Genomic DNA, 8,936 nt, shown 5'->3' with positions numbered 1-8,936 from the left:
AGTCACCTGGTTCCTTGGCGTCAGAGCTCCCTCCGTTGTTGATCTTGCTGGTTCCACCTCCTTGGACTCCTTGTCCGAAGCATCGTCTGTGGACTCCTCCACCTCCACATACGACCCTGGGACTACCGGTTCCGCATCTGGTCCGAACAAAAGAAATAAGACTTGCCCCATCCGGGATGTTGCCGTGGGCTTCAAGAGCTTCTTGGCCACCTCCAGAATTCTGTCCGCCATCAGCTTCGCCCAGGGAACCGGTTTCCCTTGCTCCGCCCTCTGGAAATAGGTAAACTGGGTCTGTCCCAGTAGCTCTGCTTTCACCTTCTGCCAGAGTGCCTCCGCAATAAACTTGTAGCATGTCTTCTTCGAAGCATCCAGCTTCTTCATGTTGTACTCCCCCTTGCAACCTGCGCCGAGAGCTGCCTCCATGGCACTGCTGGTAAGCTTCGTGACTTTGCATGGACCATCCACCGGCAAGTGCAACCGGGCCGCGACCAGCTCCTTGCACAAGGTGAAAGTCTTTCCATACACCACGACCTTGCGCCCGCGTGCAAGCTGCGCCAAGATATCTTGCGCCAATGGATGAACTGGTGTCGTAGCCCATGGCAAACCCGCGAACTCCACCAGACGAGTTCGTGTCAGCCAAGACTGCACAGCCTCATCCCCAACAGGTAACGGATTGATCAGATGGAAGACCACCATAGCGGCGAGAAGCTGGGATGCGAGGGAGAAGAGTTCTGGAAAACAAAGAGTTGGAAATAAGCCCCCTTTTGCTTCCAAATTGCCTTTTGGATGCCCTGGTGAACTCCTTGTTTGCATGCAACGATCAAGTGTCCCATCATCCTGATAAAAGCCCCACTTCGAAGATTCAGTAGATTGCATGGCGACGTCCTCGCTCCGCAACCCGAAGCTTTGCTCCCACCGTTTCTCGGAATAAAGTGAGTGATACCACACGTGCGTACTAATAGCCCCCATCATCGGTTTCTCCACCGAAATGGCTACAAATGCATTGGAAATGATCTTCACAGGTGGTATCTCCGGAAATGGGTAAGGTGGCATGGGCCCTGTATATGGTCGGAGACGAAATCCATTTACCGGCTTCTGCAACAGCTCCCCCTGTAATGTTCCTAATCGGAACGTGCCGTCACCATAACGCTCCAGCACCCAATACGGACCTCCCCACCGTAACTTCAGCTTACCCGGATGCGGACCCATCCGAGTGTTAAACAATATCACGGCATCTCTCCGTTTGAAGGTCTTCTTCTTTGAATGACGGTCCACCCAGACCTTCCGTCTGTCCTGGACTACCTGTGCAAGATACGCACTGTTGAACCGCTCCTCACCCAGCCGATCCAGCTATTCAATCCTCCGGTCTACGGACTCATCCCAACCCAATTTCTCTGCCGCTGCAATCCGCAGACTCGGTACTAGGAATTCCATGGGGACCACTGCTTCAACTCCGTAAACCAACTTGAATGGCGTGAACCCCGTCGCAACCTTATAGGAAGTCCGGAACGCCCATAATGCGGAGTAAAGTTTTTCATCCCAATCTGTCCGATTTTCATTGACCAGCTTTTTCAGAATGACTAGCAACACCTTATTCGAGGACTCCGCCTGTCCGTTTGCCTGAGGGTAATACACTGTGGACTTCTTATGAATGATTAGGTGCCGGGTAACCAGTTCCCGTAACACCGCATTAAGGAAATGCCCACCTTGATCCGTGACGAGCTCAACCGGACATCCGTACCGGGTCATAATGGCTTCATAAAGGAATCTGGCCACAGCCTTTGCCGAATTATCCTTCAGTGCTCTGGCCTCCACCCATTTGGTACAGTAATCCGTCGCCACCAGGATATACCGGTTACCTGTCCTCCGCGCCGGCGGCGAAAACGGACCTACAAAGTCCAGCCCCCACTTCATGAACGGTTCGAGGGCCAGTATGGGATTATGCGGCATCCGGTCCCGACCTGATGGCTGGCCCAACCTCTGGCACACATCGCATCTTTTGACGAACCTATGCGCATCCCCCATTAATGTTGGCCACCACAGACCTCCTTGGAGTACCTTCCGTCCGGTTACTTCTCCTGCGAAGTGTCCACCGCTGATTCCTTGGTGAGCCTCTTCCAGGATGACCTCCTGCTCATGTGGGTACACACACCGTCGCAACACACCATCTAGCCCCTGCTTATACAATTGGTCAGCAATGATCCGGAAGTCTCTGCTCTTGAGCGCGAGCCGTTTCCGCTGGTCTCGCGACATTCCGTCGCGCATCTGGCCCGTGTCGACAAAGTGAAACATGTCGTCGTACCACGTCTTTGGAGCTGCCGGTACCACCGCCTCCAGTTCGAACAGCTGGGCATCCGGAAAATCGTCTTCCACACCCATCGGGTCTTCGCCAGATTCCAACCGCGAAAGGTAATCCGCTACGGCATGTGTACTTCCTGGTCGATGGACCACCGTGAAGTCGAACTCCTGTAAAAGCAGCATCCACCGGGCCAACTTTCCAGTGAGCTCGGGCTTGTGTACCAAATACAACAAGGCGGAATGATCCACATGAAACGTGAACCGATTCCCCAACAGGTAGTGACAAAACTTTGTTACGGAATAAATCATCCCCAATGCTTCCCGCTCCGTCGTAGAGTAATTCCGTTCGGCTTTTGACAACCTGCGACTTGCATAATACACCGGTCGGAACCACTTGCTTGTCGCTTCCTACATGAGGACACTACCAATAGCCACGTCCGAGGCATCCACGAAGACATGAAACATCTTCGTCCAATCTGGCGGCTGAACCACCGGTGCTGTCGCCAACATCAGTTTGAGCCGTCGAAAAGCTAAGTCACAAGCAGGAGACCAGACTACCGGTACTTTGTTGAGTTGGTCATACAGTGGTGTCGCCACATCCACCAGATACCGCAGCATTCGGCTGTGCCATTTAACCTGCCCTAGGAATCTCCCGAGCTGCTTACCGTTGCCAGGAACCTTTGCCTGCCGAATCGCTTCGACCTTCGCCGGATCTACCGCAATGCCTTCCGCCAAGACAATGCAACCCAGCAGCATACCGCTGCCCACGGCGAATGCACATTTCATAGGGTTCAGACACAACCGTGCCTCCCTACACCGGGTTAAGCATTTCTTCAGATGCTCAAGGTGCTGCTCGCGACTCCCAAAAACACTGAAATCGTCCAGAAATACCTGCATAAAGATTAGTAAATAATCATCAAATATTTCTTGGACCATGCGTTGAAATGTTGCCGGAGCATTCTTTAGCCCAAATGCCATCACCAGGAAAACAAATGCTCCCCACTCCGTGATGAAGGCTGTTTTCTCTCGATCTTCTGGTGCCATCCGCACCTGGTTATACCCACTGAAGCCATCCAGAAAAGAATACATCTCGTGACCTGCTACTGTATCCAGCATAGTATCATTAAACGGCAAGGGAAACGGATCCGTGATTGTCGCCGCGTTAAGCTTTCTGTAGTCAACACAGACCCGCAACTTCAAATTCTTTTTCGGAACAATCACTATTGGCGAAAGCCACGTTGCACGGTCAACCGGATAGATAAACCCGACCTTTAGCAGCCTGTCCAGCTCCTCCTTCACCCTCTGGGCATAGTTCGGGTTCATTCTATACCGTTGTTGCCGAACCGGTATCGCATCCTTCTGCAGATTGATCCTGTGCTGATAGAATTTGGGATCGATGCCGAGCAAATCTGTGTAGTCCCAGGCGAACACGTCTTTGAAGGATTTCAGCAATGTCTCCAATTTTCCCCGAAATCCTTTATCGAGCTTCGCACTGACACGGACGTTCTTTGGCTCCTCCTCCGTCCCGAGGTTAAGATCCAGCAGCTCGTCTTCTTTGACCCTCCGCGAGCGATGGAGTTCCTGCTCGAAAACTCTTTCCGCCTCCGCCACTCCCGCTTCGTCCGGCATGTCTCTTGTGCCTTCCGGTAGACTCCCTTCGACTGGTTCTTTCGTGGAACTGGATGACTCTTGCGTAGCCGAGGGAATCTGATGCTGATATTGCTTTAAAACGGCAACCACATCGACCTCGAACAAGCTTACCAGCTCCGTATTCCTACCGAAGTAGTCATCCTCCTCTTCGACCCCCATTCCGTCCATCATATGGATACCTTCCGCCATCGTCGGTCGGAATGGTGTCCTCAGCCCTTGTTTGGTATGTACCGAGAGCTTCAGCTTCTTTTTTCCTTTCCGAATGGTGATGCGGTCTGATTGCCAGTCTTGTTTCACACGGGCCTGCCGCAACCACGGTCTTCCGAGCAATAACGGGTATGACCCGCTAATATCCTCCATCCGGAGAATCACTGCAGCGATTTCAAACTTCACGCCGCAAACCTCCATTTTCAATCCACGGAGCAATCCTAACGGCTGCACTCTCCGTTGGTCTGCCATCCGAACGGCGAAGGGTGCTGATTCCCATTTTGTGATACCCAATGGCACCAGCATTTGTTCAGACAGGATGTTGACCCCAGACCCTCCGTCCAGCAACACCCCTCCCACACGGCTGTTCTCCAGTGTTATGGAAATTACCGGGACCGCTTCGTCAAAAACAGGAGGCTGTACTTCCGCTTCAGGCTTTGCAGATCCGTCTGACGACACTTCCATTGTTACCGCTTCCATCTCCGACTCCATCGCCCTGACTGGTTCCGTCAATTGTTTGATGAGAGAACTCCGGAAATTGGGTACCAATGCTAACAATTGCTCCATTGTCATGTGTATTTGCTGTTTCCGCAAATCCTGCCATAAATCATATGGTTCAACACCCTCCTCGCCGGTCATCAGGCTGTCCTTCTGACTGGTAGGTAGACAAGTCGCTTCTGGCTGCTCTCCTTGCAGGTGCCTTGCCACCTTCGCACCATTCTCCGTCACCGAGATTGCCTTTTCCGCGCTCGGCCTAGGTAACACCGTTGGGGTTTTCTGGACCCATTCACCGACCGTCGACCGCACCTTTTGTTGTGCCTGCCAGTCCAACGCCGTAGGTCTCCCCTTCTCTTGCTGGGCCTTGTATTCCCGCACCTTTTCCTGGGATCGTGTGACCACGAGCACATCTCTGCTCGCACTTCCTCCCACTTTGCCTTCAACAGGGACACCCGCCGGTACTTCCGGTACTTCTTCGGACTTCGGACTAGGCTCCTTGCTATCCTGTTGCTGACTGGCATCATCGCATTCGATAATCAGAACCGCATTCACTGTGCTGGTGCGGACTTGCCTTCTCCGGATCCCCGGATTGCTTCCTTTTCCGCCTTGTGGCGCTTGAATAATTCGCAATCTACCTTTCGATGTCCGGGTTGATTGCAATAAAAACATAGGAACGTCCGTTCCCCTGCTGGTTCATCTGCACCTGTTCCAGCCGTTCTCGGCCGCCAAGGTCTTTTCGCCGGTGCGGCTGGTACCGCGGCTGGTGCTGCGGCTGGTGTCGCAACTACCGCCGCCACCGCTGGTGTCGGGGCTATTCGTGCGTTATAGCGGCAGATCTCCGTGGTATGCGTCGCTGTTTGGCAAATCGCACACCACCGCTCATTCAAACCGCATTCCTCTGCTAAGTGTCCTGCATTCCGGCACCGATTACACCAAGTATCCTTGCGAACTTTTGAAGAGGACCCTATTCCACTATCCCCGCTTTTGGCTCCGGCAGCAGATCCTTCCGGAAATAACTTCCCTGCCGCTTTTCCAGCCTTCCGCCTCATGGAACGTTTGTCCTCCTCCTCATCCGACTGATCCGACTCCTCCTCAGTATCGGTATCGGAGTCTCCCTCAGCCTCCTCATACTTCACTTTTCCTTTCCTTCCCTTGGAAGTAAACAGAACTTGTTCCGCCCTCACCGCTGCTTGGACGACTTCTTCCAATGAAAGAGCTTCCAGATCCAACGATGCCAGGGACCTTTTCAATCCTTTATTCAGCCCCTCCATGAAGTAAGCATTTTGGATGGGGACTGCCGGGGTAGTTGCTGCATCGAGGCGGCGGATCAACGACCGAAACCTGGCCGCATACGCCTCCACTTCTTGGTTCTTCTGTTCCAGTTTCCCCAGTTTGGCCAGGACATGAACACGGGTCTTGTCCTCCCGAAACCGGAGCAAAAAGGCATCCCGCAGTAGATCAAACGTGGCGAAATGGGTAGCTCCATATTGCGCGATCCATACTGCCGCCTGCTTCTGCAGTGTCGGGATGAAAGTCGCCATCTTCATAAGATCTGTCGCCTGCACTGGTGGAGCCGTATTCACCATCCATGCCATCTCAAATGACAGTATATGTGCATCCGCATCCTCCTTATCCCGTCCCGAAAACTTGGGGTACTTCACCGTCATCCTGGGTACCAGTGGTGGAATAGCCGCGCTACTTACCGCCGGAACTCCACCCCCGCCTCCGCCTCCACCGCCTCCACCTCCCCTACCGGGATCTGGTGACGGACCTGGGGCTCCGCTTCCTGCAGGCACACCACCCCTCCGTCTCCTGGGACTCGGTGGTGGGGAATTCTGCAACGGTGACGCTTCGTCTTCCGGAGGAGTACTTGTTAAATCGAACGGGCTACTGCGTCCGGAGGATTCGCCTTCCTCCTGAACACCGGAAACGACTGGACCTTCCTCTCCTGGGATCAGCGGAGGTGTGTCAGAGCGGCTACTACTCTCACTATCCGTGAAGAAGCCGAAGAGAAGATCACGTTGAGCCACATATCTGTCATGCCGTTCCTCGCGGGTTGTACGTGCCGATACTGGAGTTGCAGGCTGCCGAGGCCGTTCCGGAGAGCGCGATGTTCCCCCTGGCGCACTCCCAGCGTCATTCATGCGCTAGTCCACGCACCGAGGAATCAGAGTATTACAGATGGGGAGCATCCAACCTCTCCGGGGTATCCACCGCGACAAACATGGAAATCTTCCGTGGTCGCCAAAGTGTTAGCCCTCTCTACTCTGAAGACTAACTCGAAACGCACTACTGCGACAGATTTACATGCGTAATCGTACTTCAGAACTGCGTATGAAAATTCATAGAGTAGAACAGTGATCGACAGAATCATTCATGATAAAACAATAAGGTAGATGCAATAGAATCTCTATATTACATTTCTCCGAGCAGTACAACACCGTACTCTCTGATACATAGCACTGATCCTTGCTCCGATCCTCATCAATGAGCCCCCTGAACGATCGCTCTCTTCTCTTTTATCTAACCGGCACACATAACTCCTTCACGGTTGCCGTGACGGTTGCCGTGCCTCTTCAGTTCTCCGCCTAGTCCTAGAACTTCCGTCTTTTCATATCTCACTATAAACTAGATACAACGTATTAATGATAATGATCTAAGGACTAATGATCTAAGGACTAATGATCTAAGGACTCCCCCCCTAGTTCCTCTTTGCTGTTGCTGCTTTTGCCCTTAACAGAGGGCATGTTAGATGTGTGTGACACATCATGGAAGACTTAGGTGCACATACTTGGTATGTTTGCTTTAAAGAAGTTGTGATTGGACCATGCACGTTGGTAAGTGCATGTCACTGGTAGAATACATTTGGCATACGTCTACTAGCACATCTATGGTGTGGATCTGGAGACTTCGTTGCATGGCAACCCTTGGCAATTCTCACGATGTGTTAGTAAACACGAGCGGTGGCTCCTTCTGTATAGCTCAGTACAGTTGATGAGCTCTTTCCTTTTGTTCTCACAGATTTTGTCGTCTAGTTTAGAATATCAGAGCTTGCTCTCTAGGGTCCCTAGTCAAGTCATTTTCATTTGTCTTTGTAATAGCCAACAAACCCCATAGGGTTGAGGCCAATAATATAGAAGAGAAGGCATCGAGTTGTTTCTCATATTGAGTATCCTTCCATAATCTGAGTAATCACATGTATGAATAACAAGTTGAATATTGTTAAAGTGCTATGTTGAGGGAGTGCGGCAAAGAGAGAGAGAGAGAGAGAGAGAGAGAGGGAGAGAGAGAGAAAGAGACAGAGAGAGAGAGAGAGAGAGAGAGATGCCTTCTTTTCTCTATCAGCTAGAATATCTCGAGGAGGGCAGCAAAGGTTTGGCACTAGTGACAGCCTGTGAGAGCTGTGTGGCTAAGACGGGTAGCTAGTAACACCTCCAAGATGTGTGCAAACCTTATGTATCTAAGGGGTTATGTTTGGATAGGTGCAAGGGCATTTAGCCTTGTTGTAATTTTTTCTATAGAATAAAGAAATACTAAAAGTGGCCAATCAGGTGTCTGGCTTCTGAGCAGGAGCAAATGGTAAACTATGTGGTGAGTAGTGCTAAAGGTGCTCTAAATGAGGGGAACTTTGTGCAGCCTCCATTTTTACATCCACCAATGTATATGATAATTTGACACCCAAGGGGAAGCCTAAACACTTCAAAGAAGGTGGGGCATCAGTGAAATTTGAGCATTTAATGGTGCTCAGGATAGGTTGAAGGCTTTAACATTCATCCAACAATTTGATGCAGCCTATGGAGGTGGAAACTTCACAAAGTCTTCCAAAAGCAGAAAGGTAGCCACTTTCTTGAAGGGAAATGCATTACAGTGGTGAACCAATCTAGAGGCCCTCTCTACATGCGTTTGTAAAAAAACATTTCCTATAATATTTCTCCTCTTTATCATAACTTGTATATACACCAAGCTTTTTTTATGCCACCATCATCTAATTTATAATGGTATTAGTTTTATGTGGAATAGGCTCATAATGGCTCTCACCTAATTTCCATGCTAAGTGACTTATTTTAAATCTCTCTTCTTTCATTGCATCAATCCAATTATTCTAAAGACAGGCACATTTTCGATTGATTTCTTGCGTGGGATCTACCCCAATTGAGCTAAATCTTGAGTTGTGCCAAGACACCCAAAATCCTCGTGCATATAATTGCATGTACATGAGTATTTTTAAACCTCTTTCACCCTCATTTAATCGATAAGAATATTACATTTGTTTTGAGTTGTCT

Source organism: Dipteris shenzhenensis, chromosome 27 (genome assembly GCF_047967505.1).
Source record: "Dipteris shenzhenensis isolate YYH24624 ecotype China chromosome 27, Dip_SZ_1.0, whole genome shotgun sequence".
NCBI classification, from domain to species: Eukaryota; Viridiplantae; Streptophyta; class Polypodiopsida; order Gleicheniales; family Dipteridaceae; genus Dipteris; species Dipteris shenzhenensis.
This window is presented reverse-complemented; position numbering follows the sequence as displayed.